The following is a 20,657-nucleotide window of genomic DNA, read 5'->3' on the forward strand; positions in this document are numbered from 1 at the left end:
GCACTCCAGAGGCAGAGGCAGGTGGATCTATCTAAGGGCAGCCTACTCTACAGAGTGAGCTTCCTGTCAACGAGGGCTACACAGAGAGATCCTGTCTCAAACAAACAAAAGCCAACCAACCAAAACAAAAACCTCAAAACCAACAAATAAAAAGTTGTAGTAAAATACTAGGACTAATGGCGCATGTCCGAAATTCCAGCACTCAGAATGAGGTAGGAGCTCAACATGAGTTCCAAGCCAGCTTGGGGCTGTCTCAGCAAATAAACAAATACATATAACTGTGGTTTAAAACAATATAGCTCAGCATTTATTATTTTAATCATTCATAAGTGCACAATCCATGGCCATTAAATACGTCTGCCATGTTTTGTAAAAAAAAAAAAGATAGAATTAGAGAGAGGGGGGGAAAGAGAGAGAGAGAGAGAGAGAGAGAGAGAGAGAGAGAGAGATACAGCATATGAGAAATGGAGCAATGGAATATTTAAAAAAAAAGATGTGAAAAGATGTGTGTGGTTCATCTTCTCTTACTGCTGGATCTGCCCTTAGGAATAATTTGTTTCCATAGTGAAACACCTTTCAATTTCAAGTGGTTCAAATTGGAGATTGATTCTGAGGTGAGGATAGGGGAATGTGTCCAGTTCTCCTCTCAACTCTAAAGCCCCATCATGTCCATGCAGGCCCTGTAAATGCTCTCTCTGTCTGTGCTTCTAAGTGAATTTTTTCCTGTTGACAGAGAGGCTCTAATCTTGGAGTCCTCCATCTTTTTTGGGTCTGCCATTCCTGTCCTATTTTTCTGAGACATAGGAGGAGACGTTTGATGAAGACTTCACTTTTAGGATCTGTATTTGTTCCTATCTGATGCATGAGGGACCTCTTCTAACTAGGTGCCGATCAGTGAGTATAGAAAAATGTCTTCAGGAGTAATTTTATTGTTATCTTACTTTAATAGAACAGTAACATTTAGTTTACCCTTATATCCCTAGGTATCTAGTCTCGTGTTCCAGGTCACCCAAAATGTTTCAGGTGTGGGTTATACCTCATGGGGTGGGCCAAAATAAAATTATATTTTAAAGGAGACGAATTCTAATATTTTGGGGGACAGGAATTTTAACCTAGGGAGATGTCTGCTCTCTCAAGGGATCACATATCTATATCATGTACCTGGAATGCAGTCAAACCCTGATCTATAGTTCGATCTTGCTGAAATACAGACGTGACCTTAGCACACACCTTTAATTCAGAAAACAAAAGCAATGAAGTTAAAGTTAGTCTGTAGATGGAAACAGCCATGTTTGAAAGTGACTTCCATTTCAGGTACAAAGTGTGGAGTCAAAGAAAGATTTGACAGAATGAGTAGGAGAAAGGATATGCTCAACTTTCATGAGAACAGCATACAATTTAGAAAAGCAACTGGAAAAGGTGAGTTTATTCAGCAGGAAGCCTCCAAGATGACATTTGCATAAGATGAATAAAAGTCACTTTTACTTGTTACCTCTCTCAAGATTCTTATGTATATTTATTCATTTACCCGAGACTTTCATGATTTCCTTTTTCACCAACTGAATAATACTGTTTCATACAATTCTATTGTATAAAAGTACATTTTCCAACCTGTAGGTTGTCATCTTGTCCTACTGACAGTGTCTGTTGCCTTACAGAAGCTTTTTAGTTTCAAGAGTTCTCATTTATCAATTGTTGATCTTAGAGCCTGAGCCATTGGTGTCCAGTGCCAGGATATTTTTCCCTGTGCCAATGCCTTTAGAGCTATTCTCCAGTTTCTCTTCTAGTAGATTCGGTGTATCTGGTTTAATATTGAGGCCCTTGATCCATTTGACTTGAGCTTTGTGCAGGGTGATAACTATGGATATATTTGTGTTACTTTACATGCAGAACACTGTGGTTAGACCAGCATCATTTGTTGAAGATGCTTTTTATTTTTCCAGTGTATGATTTTTCCAGTATATATCTTGTCAAAAACCAACTGTTCACAGGTATGTGGGTTTCTTTCTGGGTCTTTGATCTATTCTATTGATCAGCATGTCTGATTATGTAGCAATACCATGAAGGTTTTCTCCCTATTATTCTCTAGAGCAGCTTGATGTCAGAGACGGATATTTATTCCCAATGTTCTTTTATTCAGGATAGTTTTGGTTATCCTGGGTTGTTGTTGTTGTTGTTGATGATGATGATGATGATGATTTTTTTGGTTTTTGTTTTATTTTCTTTTCTGTATGAAGTTGAGAGGTGCTTTTTAAAGGGCTGTAAAATAATTGCGCTGGCATTTTAGAATGGACAATGCACTAAATCAGTAAATTGCTTTTGATATGATTGTCATTTTCACTGTGTTAATCCTGCCTATCCACAAAAATGGGAGATTTGAAAGCTTCTGATATCTTCTTCAGTTTCTTTCTTCAGGGACTTGGAGCTCATGTCATTCAGGTATTTCACTTGCTTGGTTAGAGTTACACCAAGATAATTTATATTGTTAGTGGCTATTGTAAAGGGTGTTCTTTCCCTAATTTCTTTTTTCAGCTAGTTTATCATTTGTATAATGAAGTGCTACTGATTTATTTGCATTAATTTTAATCCAACCACTTTGCTTAAGCTATTTATTAGCTGTAAGAATTCTGTGATAGAATTTTGGGGGTTCAAGGACACTTATGTTTACTATCATATCATCCACAAATACTTTTGTCTTAGTCAAGGTTTCTATTCCTGCACAAACATCATGACAAAGAAGCAAGTTTGGGAGGAAATGGTTTACTCAGCTTACACTTCCACATCGCTGTTCATCACCAAAGGAAGTCAGGACTGGAACTCAAGCAGGTCAGGAAGCAGGAGCTGATGCAGAGGCCATGGAAGGATGTTACTTACTGGCTTGCTCAGCTTGCTTCCTTATAGAACCCAAGACCACCAGACCAGGGCCTGCACCACCCACAATGGGCTGGGTCCTCCCACCTTGACTACTAGTTGAGAAAATGCCTTACAGTTGGGTCTCATGAAGGCATTTCCGCAACTGAAGCTCCTTTCTCTGTGATAACTCCAGCTTGTGTCAAGTTGATAAACAAACTAACCGTACAACTTCTTTTCTGATTTGTATCCCCTTGATGTTGTCTTGTCTGCCTAGAACTTAAAGTAGTGATATGGGTAGAGTGGGCCTCTCTGGTTTTAGTGGAATTGCTTTAAGTCACTCTTTATTTAATTTGATATTGGCTATTGCTTTCCTGTATTTTGCTTTTATTATGTTTAGGTATTGGCTTTGAAATACTGATCTCTCCAAGACCACTAACATGAAGGGAGGTTGGATTTTGTTGGAGGCTTTTTCAATGTGTAATGAAATAATCATTTGGTTTTTTTTTTCTTTCAGCATGTTTATATGATTGATTATATTGATAGATTTTCATATATTGAACCATCCCTGAATCTCTGAGATGAAGCCTCCTTGATCCTGGTGAGCCCTGGTGTGATCTTGGATGCTCTTTGCCAGAATTTTATTGAGTAATTTTGGGTGATGTTCATAAGGGAAATTCATCTGATGTTTTCGTGTTTGTGTGTGTGTGTGTGTGTGTGTGTGTGTGTGTGTGTGTAGTTTAGGTATCAGAGTAACTGTGACCTTATAGAATGAATTGGGTTTGTTTCTTCTGTTGATGTTTTGTGGAATAGCTTGAGGAGTGTTGGTATAGCTCTTCATTTCTACACTAAAATAATCTTGGGGCTGGTTTTGTTTGTTTGTTGATTGTTTTTGTTTAATTGTTTTTGTTTTTTTTTTTGTTGGGAGGTGTTTAATGACTGTAATGACTATGGAGTTGGTTGTTTAGATAGTTTACCTGATTCGTTTTAACTTTGTTACATGGTATGTGTCTAGAATATCATCTATTTCTTCTAGATATTCCAGTTTTGTCCAGTAGAGGCTTTTGTAGTACAACTTGCTATTTTTAAAAAATTTCCTCAGTTTTTGTTGTTATGTTTCTTTTTGATTTCTGATTTTGTTAATTTGGATACTGTCTCTGTGCCTTTAGTTACTTTGGCAGAAGATTTACATATCCTGTGGGTTTTTTCAAAGAACCAGTTCTTTGTTATGTTGATTATTTGTATTGTTCTTTATTTTTCAAACTGGCTCATTTCATCCCTGAGTTTGACTATTTCCTGTCATCTGGTCCTCTTGGGTATGCTTCCTTCTTTGAGTTCTAGAGACTTCAGGTGTCCTTTGCTGGTATAGGATCTCTCCAATTTCTATTTTTTTTAATTGAATATTTTCTTTATTTATATTACAAATGTTATTTACTTCCAGGTTTCCCCTCCAGCAACCCCTTATCCCATCCCCTGTCTCCCAGCTTTTATTTGGGTTCTCCACCACGTACCCACCAACTCCCTCCCCAACCTCTGCATTCCCCTACACTTGGGCATCAAGCCTTCACAGGACCCAGGGCCTCTCCTCCCACTGATGCCCAACAAGGCCATCCTCTGCTACATATGTAGCTGGAGCCATGGGTCGTTCCATGTGTACTCTTTGGTCTGGTTGGTTGATATTGTTATTCTTCCTATCGGGTTGCAAACCTATTCGGCTCCTTCAGTCCTTTCTCTAACTCCTTCATTTGTGACTTCGTTCTCAGTCCAGTGGTTGGCTGCTAGCATTTGTAGAGACTCTGCCTCTGTATTTGTCAAGCTCTGGCAGGCCTCTCAGGAGACAGCTATATCAGGCTCCTGTCAGCAGGTACTTCTTGGCATCTGCAGTAGTGTCTGAGTTTGGTGACTGTATATGGGCTGGATTCCTAGGTGGGACAGTCTCTGAATGGCCTTCTTTCAGTTTCTGCTCTACACCCTTTCTCCGTATTTCCTCCTGCGAATATTTTGTTTCCCCTTCCAAGAAGGACTGAAGCATCCACATTTTGGTCTTCCTTCTTGAGCTTCATGTGGTCTGTAATTTGTATCTTGGGTAAACAGAGGTTTTGGGCTAATATCCACTTATCACTGAGTGCATACCATGTGTGTTCTTTTGTGATTGGGTTACCTCAATCAGAATGATATTTTCTAGATCTATCTATTTGACCAAGAATTTCATGAAGTCATTGTCTTTAATAGCTGAGTAATCCTCCATTGTGTAGATGTACCACATTTTCTGTTTCCATTCCTCTGTTGAAGGACATCTGGGTTCTTTCCAGCTTCTGGCTATTATAAATAAAGCTGTAATGAACATAATAAAGCACATGTCCTTGTTATATGGTGGAACATCTTTTGGATATATGCCCAGGAGTGGTATATCTTGGTCCTCAGATTGTGCTATGTCTCATTTTCTGAGGAACCAGCAGACAACACTCAGTGCTAGAAAATTTCCTCCTATCACTACCTTCCTGTTGTCCCATTAGTTTGGATATGTTATTTCATTGAATTTGAGGACGTATTTAATTTCTTTTTTCTTTATTTTGTCCCTGACCAAGTTATTCAGTGAGTTTTCACTCTCCCTACATCCAATAGAGGGTTACTATCCAGAATATATAAAGAACTGAAGAAGGTAGTCTACATAAAACCAAATAACAAAATTATAAATTGGGTTACAGAACTAAAAGGAGAATTCTCAACAGAAGTATCTCAAATTGTTAAGAAGCACTTAAATGTTCAACATCATTAACCATCAGGAAAATGCAAATAAAATTGACCCTGAGATTTCACCTCCCTCCTGTCAGAGTGGCTAAGATCAAAAATTTAAGAACAATACATGCTGTAAAGGATTTAGAAAGGGAAACACTTCTTCATTGTTATCAGTATTGCAAACTGGTACAATCACTCTGGAAATCAATCTGGAGCTTCCTTAGAAAATTGGAAATAGATCAGAGGACCCGGTTATACTGCTCACGTACATATACCCAAAAGATGCCCCACCATACCACAAGGACACCTGCTCCCCTATGTTCATAGCAGCCTTATTTGTAATAGCCAGAAGCTGGAAATAACCCATATGTCCCTCAACAGAAGAAGACATAGAGAAAATGTGGTTCATTTACACAATGGAATACAATGGAATTTGGCTAATAGAAACAAAGACATCATGAATTTTGTAGACAAATGGATGGAATGAGAAACTATCATCCTGAGTGAGTTAACCCAAAACTATAAGGACATGAATGGTATGTATTCATTGATATTATCCAAATATCACAGAATCCTCATGATACACTCCACCCAATAAAGCTAAGAAGTTCAACAAAAACCAAGTTAAGATGCTTCAATTCCACTTAGAAGGGGGAATGAAATAATCATGGGAGGCAGAGAGAGAAAGGGACATCAATGGGAGAAGGGAGAGGGAGGACAAAGGGGATAGAAACATATATGGGTGGAGACTGGACAGCAGCCCAAAGGGCCAGGAGAAATGGCTGTAGTTGGGCAGGATGAGGGTAGTGGTGGTGGTAGGGGTAGGGGGAAACCTCTAGAAAGTCCCAGAGATCTGGAAAGAGGAGGCTCCCAGGACTCAGTGTGGGAGACCTTAGGTGAAATGACCAATAGCGGGTATATAGAACCTGAAGATACCACCTCTAGTAGTTAGACAATGCTCACAGTGGGGGGATGGGTACATCAATCCACCTTCTAACTTTTAGACTCCAAGTTGTTCTTGCCTAAAAGAAATGCAGGGACAAAAATGGTGCAGAGATTGAATGAATGGTTGACAATTGTCATGCCCAGGTTGGGATCCATCCCATGAGCCTGCACTAAGCTCTGACACTATTCTTGATACTATTGTGCTTGCAGATGGTAGCCTAGCATGGCTGTCCTCTGAAGGGCTCTACCAGCAGCTGACTGAGACAGATACAGATACTCATAAGCAAGTATTGGACTGAGGTTGGGGACACCTATGGATGAATTAGGGGAAGGATTGAAGGAATTAAAGGAAATTGCAACCTCATCGGAAGATTAATTAATCTGGATGTCTGGGAACTTTCAGAGCCTAAGTCATCAACCAAAGACCATACAGGGGCTGGTCCAAGGTTCTGGGCACATATGTTGCAAAGGACTTCCTTGTCTGACCTCAGTGCAAGAGGATAGGCCTAATCTATAAAGGGTTTATGCCCCAGGGAAGGGGGATGACTGTGGTGGGATACCCTCTCATATGTGAAGGGGAAGGGCAATGGGGGAAGGACTTTCTGAGGGGGTAGTGGAGGGCAACATTTGGGATGTAAATAAGTAACTTTTAAAACCCATTTTCTTTATCCATTCATCTGCTGAGGGAAATCTGGGTCGTTTCCAATTTCTGGTCAATATGAATAGAGGGGCGATAGTTGAGAAAGTGCCTCAGCATTTGGATGAAGGGTCCCTTGAGCACACATCCAAGAACATTATAGATACTTCTCAGCATCATAGATCCTCATCTTCCTGAGAAGCAGCCATACCAATTTGTACAGTGTCTGTATTTTGGCTGTACCACAAACAATGGATAACTCTTCCTCTTACTCCACATCCTCACCAGTATGAACAGTGATTTCTTTTATTGATTTTAGCCACTCTCTGGTTGAGGGACGGGGCCACCTACCCATCTCAAAATTTTTTTAACCCAAAAATATTCCTGTCCAAAGGAAGAACAGGGACAAAAACGGAACAGGGATTGAAAGAAAGGCCAAACAGGGATGGCCCCACCTGATGATACATTTTGTCTTCAGACACCAAACCAAATACTGTTGTTGGGGTCAAGAGGTGCCAGCTGACAGGAACCTAGCACACTGTTCCTTGGGAGGTCAGGACAGCAACTGACCTATGCAGATGGGGATGCTTGGAGCCAACCATCAGACTGAACTCAGGGAACCTGGTGGGGGAGCTGGCAGAAGAACTGGAGGAACAGAGGGGGATTTCAACCCTGTTGAAAGAACAATAGAGGCTGGCCTGACCACCCAGTTCTCCCAGAGTAGAGACTTCTAACTAAGGAGTGGGCCTGCAGGAATCCATGGCTATAAATACAGTAGTGGGAGGGGAGGCCCTTGGTCCCAAGGCAGTTTCATACCCCAGAGTAGGGGCATGCTGGAGAGGTGGGGCAGGAGAGTGTGGGTGGGTGGGGGAGCACCCTCATACAGGCAAGGAGGAGAAGGCAGGGCATATGTGGAATGGAGGAATGGGTGGAGGGTTAAACGGGAAGTGGGATATCATTTGAGATGATTATTAAACAAAGAAAAAGAAAGAAAAAATCTCCAAGTAGTTTTGATTTGAATTTCCATGATGAATAAGCATATTCTATTTAAATGTTTCTCTGATATTTGAGTTTCCTCTTTTGAGAATTCTGTTTAGATGCAGACTCCATTTTCTTTGTTGAGTGACAGTGTACTTTGCCTTTCACAAATAATGTTCAGTTTCATCATGCATCATCTATTAATTGTCTATCTTAGTGTCTGTACTTTAGATGTTCTATTCAGAAAGCATTTTTCTTGTCACAATGAGTTCAAGGTTATTATACACTTTCTCTTCTATTGTGTTCAGTATGTTTGGTTGTATGCTGATGTCTTTGATTTGGAGTTAAGTTTTGCACAAGATGATAAATATGGATCTATTTGGATTATTCTATATGGAATCATCAAATTTAAACACCATATCCACAGCTATCTATCTATCCATCTATCTTATCTATCATCTACCTACCTATATATAGAGTTGTCCAGATCAACCAGCATATCTTATCTATGTCTATCAATATATATATGTATATATATATATACATATACCTATCCATCTATCTATTTATATCATATTATAAATACATAGATGTAAATAGATCCATTGATTGATCAATTGACAAGTGTATAGACAGATATAGATAAAGATTAGATTAGATATAAAAAGATGAATAGATAGATATAGAGATATAGAAAGATAGATATATGATACATAGAAACATATAGATATATAGATAGATAGATAGATAGATAGATAGATAGATAGATAGATAGATACCTGTGTGTGTGTGTGTATGTGTGTGTGTGTGTGTGTGTGTGTTAACTTTCCTCATACACATGTTTTCATAATTCATTTGGTATTGAATACATAGTCTGTTCTTTCCTCAAAAAGAAAATAAAATTTTAGGGATTTAGAAAGGTGAATTTAGTCAGGATTCTAGTAGCTCCTAAGATATAATTAGAGATGTGGGAATTCCTATTGTACCTGAGAATTTTCCAAATTTCATTCACTTGTAATATCATTGTATAAATGAAAGTAAATTGTGATGTTTATTTCTACTAAACACCTCAAGCTGAAAATACCCTATTGTAGAAAAAGCTATGGGGAACTAAAGGTAACACATACGTGACATCTATAACCAAGTAATTTTATAATAGAAGTTCTATAATCTTCTAAATTAGTATCTTCTAATGCTTTTTAAAAAATACAAGACTTAAAACAAAAATATCTTTATCTATTGGCCACATAAAGAAGACAAAGATACTAGGTTATTCATTAACTGATCCTTGGGTGTTGTCTATCTTTTTACAGGATAGCAACTTACTGTAATAATTGTCTACATTTTAGACGTTCTTTTCTACCTTGAAATGCATTGACATTATTAGTATGTCACATTTGTACCAGTTGGAAGCTGAGTTTTTTTTTTAAACTGAGATGTGTTTTAATCAGAAAAATTCTGGAGAGAAAAGGAGAGAGAATCTTTAGTTGCCATGCCAACTTGCAAAACATTAACAGTGAAGTTCGGCAATCATGATGTCTCCCCGTTGAAAAGGAAAAATCATGAGAAGCTTGTAGAAGGGTGAACAAAGACTAGCCATGCTTCTTGTAGTTACAATTGCTATTTCCCAGAAATTATACATAGTACTTCTTATTGTTAAGTATCATGATGAACCTATAAGCACATACATCTAAGGTGTAAAAATATTTTAAAAGAGAAATGGAAATCATACTTTCTATGACGACTACAGCATAGTTTTAGCTTGGCATGTCAGTGAGTATGTATTAAAACTATTGACAGGAGGTTGACAGGCTTGCTAATAGATGTAACATTGTAAGGGCTTCAGCAAATTGTTTGGAGGTATAATTCCATGCCTTTTTCATTTTCTCATGTATTTATGTTTCAAGACACATTTTGTTTACTTTCTTACTTTAGACTGGTACTGGTTAAAGTACCATTAATTAATTAATTAACCCCCTGTGTGAAAAATAAGAAATTTAGAGAAATCTGTTCACTGATAATTTTATTACACTTCCAGCAAACAAAAAACAGTAATTCAGATGCATGTGTAAATAAACTGAGGGCCAGTATACTTAAATGCTTAGAGAGCATTCATTTCTGCACCATGCTCTAAATGTTTCTTCCTCACTGGCTCAAGTTTCTTGAGGTTAATAAATATTCAAGGGGAGCAGCAACACCTAAAATAAAAATGAAATATTTGAAACCCAATTATAAACTTAAACAGAGATCTCAGCAGTGAGCTGGGGTAAATTTATAAAGTTCTTGTTTTTATACTGTTATAGACTAACTTACAGTGGTTGGTATATGCCCCACATTTCTCACAGATAACTTAATCCTTACATATGAATTTTTGTACATTATTCTAGATATATGACTATATGAAAATTTACATGAGGGGACAGGACATGCTACGGAAGCACATCCTGGACTAAAAATTGATAAGGGAAAAAAATAACCTTTAAATTTTCTCTCCAAAATATGATTCTGAATCACTGAGTAACTAGATTTTGAAAAAATATTTCCAACATGTACTGTATTATCTTTATATTTATTCATTTTTTGAATAGTTATGGGTTTATTCTGTTATATTTGATTTTTCTTTGGTTTGTTTTCCATTTCTTTTCTTTTTTTTTTCTTTTCTCCTTTTGTTTTTGTTCAGTTTGATGCAAGCTATAATTATGTAGGAAGAGATGTCTCAACTGAAAAATAACTCCATCAGATTTCCTATAGGAAAGCCTGCTAGCTTGAGTGGTGGTTACTATGGTAACGCCCACTTTACGAAGCATGGGGCTAGCATGTGGATAGTGGTTATTGGTGATATAAGGAGGCAGAGCAAGCCACAGGGGACAATCCGTTAAGTAGCAGCATTCTTCTACGACCTCTTCCTCACTTCTTACTACCATGTTCCTGGACTGAGTTTCTATCCTGACTTCTCTCAGTAATACAATGTTACTTGGAAGCATAAGGTCAAATCAACCCTTTCCTTTCAGAGTGACTTTTGGTCATGGTGTTTATCAGAGCAATAGAAAGCTAACTATGACAGGTATCATGTTTATATCTGTAAGTTGTTCTGTGAGCAAGGCGATGAATTTCATAATACGGATGATTTGTCCACATCATGGGTTTATAGTTTCTTAGGTAAACGCTAGGTGGGGTTTAAAAACCTTAAACTTAGTCTAAACATTTCCTAAATTCAAATTGACAACAGAGTTTGACCCCCTTAAGACTCCCATTTAACACACATCTCAAGCAGGGACCAATATCAGACTTCAACAAGGTACAATACGATCTGAAGAACAGGGGTCTGGGGTATAGAATTCCATCAAATAATTATTAGAGAGGAAATCAAGAACATTTCAGGGTGGTGGTGGCCCATACATCTAATCACAGCACTTGGGAAGCAGAGGCAGCAGATCTCCCAGTTGAGGTCAGCCTGGTGTACAGAGTGAGTTCCAGGACAGCCACACTTGCACAGAGAAACCCTGTCTACACACAAACAAACAGAAACACAGACCAAGCAATCCAAACCAAAACCAAATAAACAAAAAAACAAAAAAAAGCCCAAAAAACAAAAACAAAACAAAACCAAGCAACCAACCAAACAAACAAAAAACCACATTCAAAAAAATGAAAGGAAGAAAATATAATTATTCTAACATATGAAGCTTTACTAAAATCTCTCTTTTATTGATAAATAATGGGTTTGATTTTTACTGTTTTAAAATGAGGACAGAAAGAGTGTGCTTAAAGTACCATCTTTGTGACATCATGATAGGAATATTAGAAAGAGGTTTTAGAAGATATCTTTTGTGCACATCATAAAGTAGTCTTCTTAAAAATCTATATATAATATAGTTTATTACTTGATATTACTTGATGTCACCTTGGCAACATGAAAGAGATACAGACTTTGTAAGACAGACAGTAGTATATTTAGAATATCTTTCTTAGTAAATTTTAGAAATACAGATTATTCATGCTAAAATACTAGGAAAAGTACAATATAATTAATATATTTACTGTAGCCCTGTCATTAGATATCAGCATGTATTCTACATTTCACTCTGTTCACTTCTGTGTGCACTTTTTAAATATGACCGACTGTGAAACAGACATGCATATATTAACGTTACCACGAGTGTGTGAGGAAAGCCTGCCGCTGAACAGACACAGCTGCTCCATTATCGTAGGTGCACAGGGATGATCCAGTTGCACTGTAATTTTGTGGACCAATTACAGATGAAGTCCATTCTCTGCCTGTTTCCAGCGTTATGAGTTTAGTGGCTAAATTCTCTTTCACTTTATATAAACACATTTAAGAACTCCCTTTAAATATTTTTATATTTCAGGAAGGATAAAATGGTTTTCAACCGGGGCAAGATTCTTCTTAGTAGTTATATCTTGAACTATTTAAGAATGCAAGTCTGAAAATTTCTCCAACATTCCAATGGACTAACCTGACATTGGTATCTTGACATGATACATACCATACTAAAAAAAAAATTTGAATTGACACCTATAAAAGTAAGCTCATATTCAATTGGATGGTGAGTTATAACAAGGAACAATTGCCGATTAAAGTTTTGAAATCTAAGAAGATCCTTTTTGCATAAGTTTAGAAATATTGAAATACTTATGAATAGAGCTAAACAACATTCATTATTAAACAACATTTCATTATTAAACAACATTCAAAAAAGTATGGCTACATTTCTTTATGTAAAACTGAATTGATAATTAAGGAATTATAATTCTAATAAGAATATATCAAAATCAGTAGCCTTCTCCTATTAAATCCATAGCCTTCCTTTACTCAAAGGAAGAGAAAGAAATTAGGGAAATGACACCCTTCACAATAATCACAAATAATATAAAATACCTAGATGTGACTCTAACCAAGTGTCTTAGTTAAGGTCTTATTGCTGTGAATAGACACCATGAACAATGTAAATTTTATAAAGGACAACATTTAATTGGGGTTGACTTACAGGTTCCAAGGTTCAGTTCATTATCGTCAAGGCAGGAGCATGGCAGTGTCCAGGCAGGCATGGTGCAGGAGGAGCTGAGTTCTACATCTTCACCCGAAGGGAGCCAGGAACAGACTGAGCATCCTCAGACAGCTAGGAGGAGGGTCTCCAAGCACACCCCCACAGTGACACACTTCCTCCAACAAGGCCCCATCTTCTAATAGTGCCACTTCCTGGGCCAATCCTATGCAAACCATCACACCAAGCAAGTGAAAGATCTGTATAACAAGAACTTCAAGTCTCTGAAGAAAAAAATTGAAGAAGATTTCACAAAATGAAAAGATCTTTCATGCTCATGGGTTGGCAGGAATACTATTGTAAAAATGGCCATCTTGTCAAAAGCAATCTACATATTCAATGCAATCCCCATCAAAATTCCAACTCAATCCTTTATAGAGTTAGAAAAAGCAATTGGCAAATTCATTTGGAATAACAAAAAAAAAAGATAGCAAAAACTATCCTCAACAATAAAAATCTTCTGGAGAAATGGTCATCCCTGACCTCAATCTGTAATACAGAGCAATAGTGGTAAAAACTTTATAGTATTGGTACAGAGACAGGGAGGGATAGAATTGAAGACCCAGAAATGAACCCACACACTTATGGTCACTTGATCATTGGCAAAGGAACTAAAACCATCCAATGGAGGAAAAACAGCATTTTCAACAAATGGTGCTGGTTTTCAACAAACTGGAGATCACCATGTAAAAGAATGCAAATCGGCCCATTCTTACACAAATCCAAGTGGATCAAAGATCTCCACATAAAAACAGATACACTCAAACTAATAAAAGAAAAAATAGGGAAGGGTCTCGAACACATGGGCACACAGGAAATTTTCCTAAAAAGAACACCAATGGGTTATGTATGCTGTAAGATCAAGAATCTACAAATGGGACTTCATAAAATTGCAAAGCTTCTGTAAGGCAAAGGCACTGTCATTAGGACAAGGCGGCAACCAAAAAATTCAGAAAAGATCTTTACTAATCCTACATCCAATAGAGGGCTAATATAAATATATACAATGAACTTAAGAAGTTAGACTTCAGAGTATTAAATAACCCTATCAAAAATGAGGTACAAAGCTAAACAAAGAGTTTTCAACTTTGGAATATCAAATGACTGAGAAGTACCTAAAGAAATGTTCAACATCCTTAGATATCACGGAAATGCAAATCAAAACAACCCTGAGATTACACTTCACCCCAGTCAGAATGACAAAGATCAAAAACCCAGGTGACAACAGATGCTAGCAAGGATGTGGAGAAAGAGGAAGACTCGTCCATTTTTGGTGGAATCACAAACTGGTACAACCACTCCAGAAATCAGTCTGGAGGTTCCTCAAAAATTGGACCAAGGACTACCTGAGGCTTCAGATATACCACTCCTGGACATGTACCAAAAAGATGCTCCAAAATACAGCAAAGACACATGCTCTACTATGTTCATAGCAGCCTTATGTATAATAGCCAGAAACTGGAAAGAACCCAGATGCCCTTCTACAGAGGCATGGATACAGAAAATGTGGTACATTTATGCAATGGAGTACTACTCAGCTATTAAAAACAATGACTTTATGAAATTCTTAGGCAAATGGATGGAACTAGAAAATATCATTCTGAGTGAAGTAACCCAATCACAAAAATACCCACACATGGTATGCACTCACTGATAAATTGATACTAGCCCCAAACCTCTGATTACCCAAGAAACAAATTACACACCACATGAAATTTAAGAAGAAGGACAATCAAAGTGTGGATGCTTCAGTTGTTCTTAGAAGGAGGAACAAAAGTATTCATAGTAGGAGATATGGAGAAAATGTTTGGAGAAGAGACTGTAAGAAAGCCATCCAGAGACTGCCCCACCTGGGGATCCAGCACGTTTGCATAAAGTCACCAAACCCAGACAACATTGCTGATGCTAAGTGCAGGCTGACAGGAGCCTGATATAGTTGTCTCCTAAGAGGCTCTGCCAGGGCATGACAAATACAGAGACTGCAAATACAGAGGTGGATGGTCAGATGATCGCAGTCAACCATTGGACTGATCATATGGTCCCCAATGAGAAGTTAGAGAAAGGGCTGAAGGAGCTGAAAGGGTTTGCAACCTTATAAGAACAATACCAACCAAACAGAGCTCCTAGGAACTAAACCATCATCCAAAGAGTACACACGGACCGACCCATGGCTCCAGCTCCATATTGGACATCAGTGGGAGGAGAAGACCTTGATCCTACCAAGGCTTGATGCCCCAGTGTAGGGGAATGTCAGAGTGGGGAGCTGGAAAGGGTTGGGTGGGGGAACACCATCATTGAAGCAGGGGGAGGGGGATGGGATAGGGAGTTTATGGAAGGGAAACTGGGAAAGGGGATAACATTTGAAACGTAAATTAAGTAATTTAAAAAAATTTTAAAGAAAAAGAAAAAAGAAACTATCAAAGAATGTGAGCACTTGGAAAATTAATCTTTGCAATTTTTAATAATATTTAAAATATATTTTAATAATATTTAAATACATATGTGTTTGTTTTACTGTATATTTTTCCCTAAAGAGGCTAAGGGACTGAATTTTCTCTCAGTCTGTTTTAGTTGGTTTTATGAATGCTTTAGATACAGCAACTACCAGCAGGCATTAATTTAGTGCTAACACTTAGGTATTGAAAAGTGTGAGATCAATCTTTCTATGTCTGTCGATGGTCATGTCTCTTACCAGGCAAATCAGAAGTCTCTCTCCTCACATGGTGGAAGTGAGCATAAAGAAAAGGGATGAACAGTGTGCTCTTGTGACTAAAGAATAAATCTAAGTAAGAAATAAATTTAAATGATAGTGTTATGTGATCTCAAGGCACTGGATTAGCTTGACTGCAGTGCAATGCAAAAGTTCACACCTCTAGAGTAACAAGATTTTGTTATTGATGTTGTTTGTTTGTTTACTTACTTGTTTAATGTATCAACGCCAGAACCAACATAGACAGTAGACAACAAGATTATTAGGATTCGTACAAAATTAAAACAAGTTATATAACTATTTTTATTATATGGGCATTTTGGAAATAGAGTGGAAAATACTATAAAATACTATAATAGTATAAAATGTTATATTTTTATTATTGCTCTTAATAAACAATATAGAAAGTGAAACTCAAGGATTAAAAAATGTGCAAATTTGATGCAACAGAACAGCCAGGTTTCGAAAGCAATATAAAGCAAGCATTCTAGAAATCTATATAGGAGTCCTATTATTTCTTTGGCTGAAAATAAGTCTCTTAGCAAGCACAGAGAAAAGTTAGCCAACAGTAGAATGTAGAAAACTCTGAATGAATAGGAAACAATTACCCACTGACTGAAAGAATAACAATTCCCAGACCTCACATAGAGCTGAAAATCATTCTTGTTCTCACTATCTAGAGTAGAGAGATGCTCACAAATAATGAGGACATCACTAAAACAAGACAGGATACAGCTCAGCAGTGCAGCTCAATTTGTGCTAAAATTAAAGGCAACTATATTCCTGCACAGGCACGCGTGCGCATACCCACGAGCGCGCGCGCGCGCACACACACACACACACACACAGACACAAACACACACACACACACACACACACACACACGGACACACATACACACACAGACAGACACACACACAGAGACAGACACAGACAGACAGACAGACACACACACACACACACACACTCACACACTTAAAATGTTTTTAAACCTTTGTTAAAGGTCTAAGTCTGTAACAGGTTACATCTTTAAAATCTAATGATAAATTCTGCAGGCTTGAAGAAGGAGGCAGCGAAGGTTCCGTAAAATCAGTGAAGAGACTGAAAAATTTGCGTGAGTGCTGAGGAAAACAGAGAAGGTGCAAACAGAGCCACGTGGTTTGCTGAAGAAAATCTAAAGTCTTAAGTATTATGGGGGAGCACACTCATAGAAGCAGGGAAAGGGGAGATGGGATAGGGGTTGCAGGAGGGGAAACCAGGAGAGAGGATAACATTTGAAATGTAGATAAAGAAAATATTCAAAAAAGGGAAAAAAAGAATTATGACAATGACTTAAAACCTAAAGAGAACTTCTGGAAATGAAAATGAATATGACAAAATTTGTTGCAATATAAATTTAAAATTATAAGATGCAATAACAGATAAGACCATAAGGAAAAAGATCAGCAATCTTACATACCATCAGAACAGTAATCCCCAAAAAATTATGTACCACCTTTAGGATTTAAATAAACAGGGCTCTAGGAAAATAATGCTCTGAGTAAAAAATAATAACTATGGAAGAAGAATGTAATATACAGTTTATATTAGAGTTCAAGTTAGACACAAAGAATGAAGGCTGAAGCATATATAAGAACATATTTGGAAATATGGCAAATTTTTATTAAAATTATAAACATTTGTGACTTAATGAATCCTTAGTATAATCTGCTCTAAATTATATACTTGATACATGTTATACATAAACACTATATAATCAAGACTCACAACAACCCTTCTGCACATGGTGGACAGCTTAAGCTTGTAATGTCATGACTTTTAACCTCCACCCTTACTTAAAATATGTAAGTGTTATGAGGCCATTGTCTACACTAAAGCAGGATGAAAGTCAGATCTATAGAGGCATAATTTGACAATCATTAATGGGGCATAGAATGTGTTGAAGCCAAAATGAGTCTTCTATACAAACATTGCATCTGTGTATATCACATGGACTCACGGTCAAGATACCAAGAATGCCTCTCGCTTTTCATATATCAGAAGAAATTTGAGTAATACATTTTAAATTGTATACTTAAAGTATATAGCTTTATTTTCATTAAAACATGTCTGCCTGCATATCATAATGGAAAATGTTAAGTATCTTTTCAGATGCTATAATGATAGGAAGCATGTGGATAATTCTTCCAACAAAACCTAAATTTCTGTCCCTTACTGTCATTAACTTTCATGGTCTACATGCTGCCAAATAGCTTGTGTCAATTTATTTTATCAGCATGGCCTTTTTTGTATTACATTTGCATTGGACAACATATGAATCTGTCAAAGGATACTACGGCTCTTTGAGCTCCCAAATAAATTTTAAAATTATTATCAGCAGAAAATGCACACACACACACACACACACACACACACACACACATACACACACACATACACACATACATGCATGCATACACACACACGTGCGCATACACACACACATACACACATACATGCATGCATACACACACATACACACATACATGCATGCATACACATGTGCGCATACACACACATACACACATACATGCATGCATACTTACACACGTGCGCATACACACATACACACATACATGCATGCATACACACATACACATATGCACACATGTGCATACACACATGTGCATGCATACACACACATGCACATGCACATGTACTTGCACACACACACATTTAGCATTGAAAACATTTTGATGAACATCTTCAGAATCTCATGTGCACCCATCCCAAGTATACTTGACAATGTTGATAATGAAATGTTCTTCTAGCTTCAGTAATGATCGTTATGTCAAATTTAAGAAGAACAAAACTGTTCAGAGAGATTAATTTCTTTTTCTTTATGACAGACACATCCTCTTGCAAGCGAGATGTGATCTGATGGAACAAGTTCATAAGACATTCTAATTGTTGAAATATGACAGGTCAAAGTTTTAATAGTTCATAAGAGATTCTGTGTGGTAATGGCTTGTAGACTTGATCTTTAAATATTTTAAATGATTTTCAACAAGAAATAGATATTTAGACAAAATGGAAAGGGTATTATTTAGGATTGATGATGGAATGGATTCCAGAATGATGGAAACGTTATTATTTTGGATTAACTGTAAGTCATGCTTTGGGAAACTCCCAAGTCATGTAACAAGTGCCATAGTTCTCATATGTTTGTTTATCCACTCCTTCATGTACAGCCACACATGAAGCCCATCCACTTACCTGCCCATCAAACATTTCTCACCCCTTTTATTCCTTGTGTTCTTTCTGTTTTTCCTCTACCCCTTAACTCCTTGCTTTAAAATGACATAAATGGACCAAAATGCAGAGCCCAAATACATTTATACAAGCATGGGCTTTCACATCTTTCCACCTCTTAGATTATATAAACTATGAGATAACTCTCTGGCACTTAAATATATTGGTAGAAGTAAAGTTTTCTTAATTAGAACAATGCTAAAGTTATTTCTATTATTATATCATTCTTTCTCTTTCACTCTTCCATTTTTATTATAAAAGTATATCCTTCTACAATGAAAGCAAACTTAAAATATATTGATCTCTAGTTCATAGTCTACATTCTGATACATATATAATTGCTCTGTCTGTTGCCCAACACATATTAACAGAGTAAGAAAAGTTCTATTTTTTTGAAAAAATATCATAAAACCATCCCTTACATTCCATAGGAAAAAAATTAGATTATTTTAGTTGAAGACAAGGTTCTCCTTTCTCCCTTATTAGTGGCTTATAGTTCAGTGGGAAGAAATTGGGCCTCGAAAGCCCGATCTGTATCTGACTTTTGACTGACCTAGTCTCATGTACTTCTGGTATGGCAATCACAGCAATTGCTTAGTTCCTTTTAGTGAAATTTAACATTCGCTTTTAGGAAAAACATCAGTACATTAATTTATGTATGAGGAATAAAGTTTAGTGGCTACACTCTCTATTGCAGCAGAATATCATACTAGTAAAATATGGATACGAGATAAGGTAATTAATGTTATGTGAACATTTCTCCACTTGTATAATATGTTTATATTTTTAATTAAAAGCACCAAGGAAAACTCATATTCACAGAATTATACTGAACACTATAATCCCACTATGGGATGAGTAAATTAAAAAAGTATTAAACATTTTAAGTTGGATTGATTAAAAGATAAATCTTAGTAAATACAGTCATATCAATATCGCAATTTTCTATAAAACAAAACGAAGTAAGTAACTAAGAACTTGGTGGGAAACATGACAGCAAGGGCCCATTTTGTGCAGTGTCTGCTTTGATAACCATTGTACTATGCAAATGTTGCCCCCTTTTCGTCTTATACTTGAAAATTGAGTGTGCATTGTGCCTTGTATAACATCTGAGGAACACAGTGATTTTAAATAAAGATAAAGCACTTTCTTTTTTTTTTATTGGAGTAGTTACTTTCTGTTCCTATTAATTTGATGACATTTCTAATAAAATAGCACATATTTAGTTGATAGCGAATTGAAGAGATGATTTAACTTGTCACAACAAATCTCTTCTTCTTGTGGAGCTGTATGGGGGACCGTTTCGCTTTGATTTATGACACCAATGTAAAATTACGATCCTGCTTTATTATAATAGGTAGAAATGCAGAGTGGCATTCTTTGAATGTAGCTGTAGAAGGGAACTGCAGGAGCATGCTAGCTAAAATGTTGTTATGTTTTA

The 20,657-nt window shown here is 36.9% G+C and overlaps 1 long non-coding RNA gene across 1 annotated transcript in view; it reads left to right on the forward strand.

The window, feature by feature from the left end:
• The window catches only part of LOC148003869 (uncharacterized), a 74,476-nt gene that overhangs the window by 35,206 nt on the left and 18,613 nt on the right, over positions 1–20,657 (forward strand). The gene's annotated exons all lie outside the window — the stretch shown is intronic.

The sequence above is a fragment of the Rattus norvegicus genome, chromosome 9, assembly GCF_021556685.1.
Source record: "Rattus norvegicus strain SHRSP/BbbUtx chromosome 9, alternate assembly SHRSP_T2T, whole genome shotgun sequence".
NCBI classification, from domain to species: domain Eukaryota; kingdom Metazoa; phylum Chordata; class Mammalia; order Rodentia; family Muridae; genus Rattus; species Rattus norvegicus.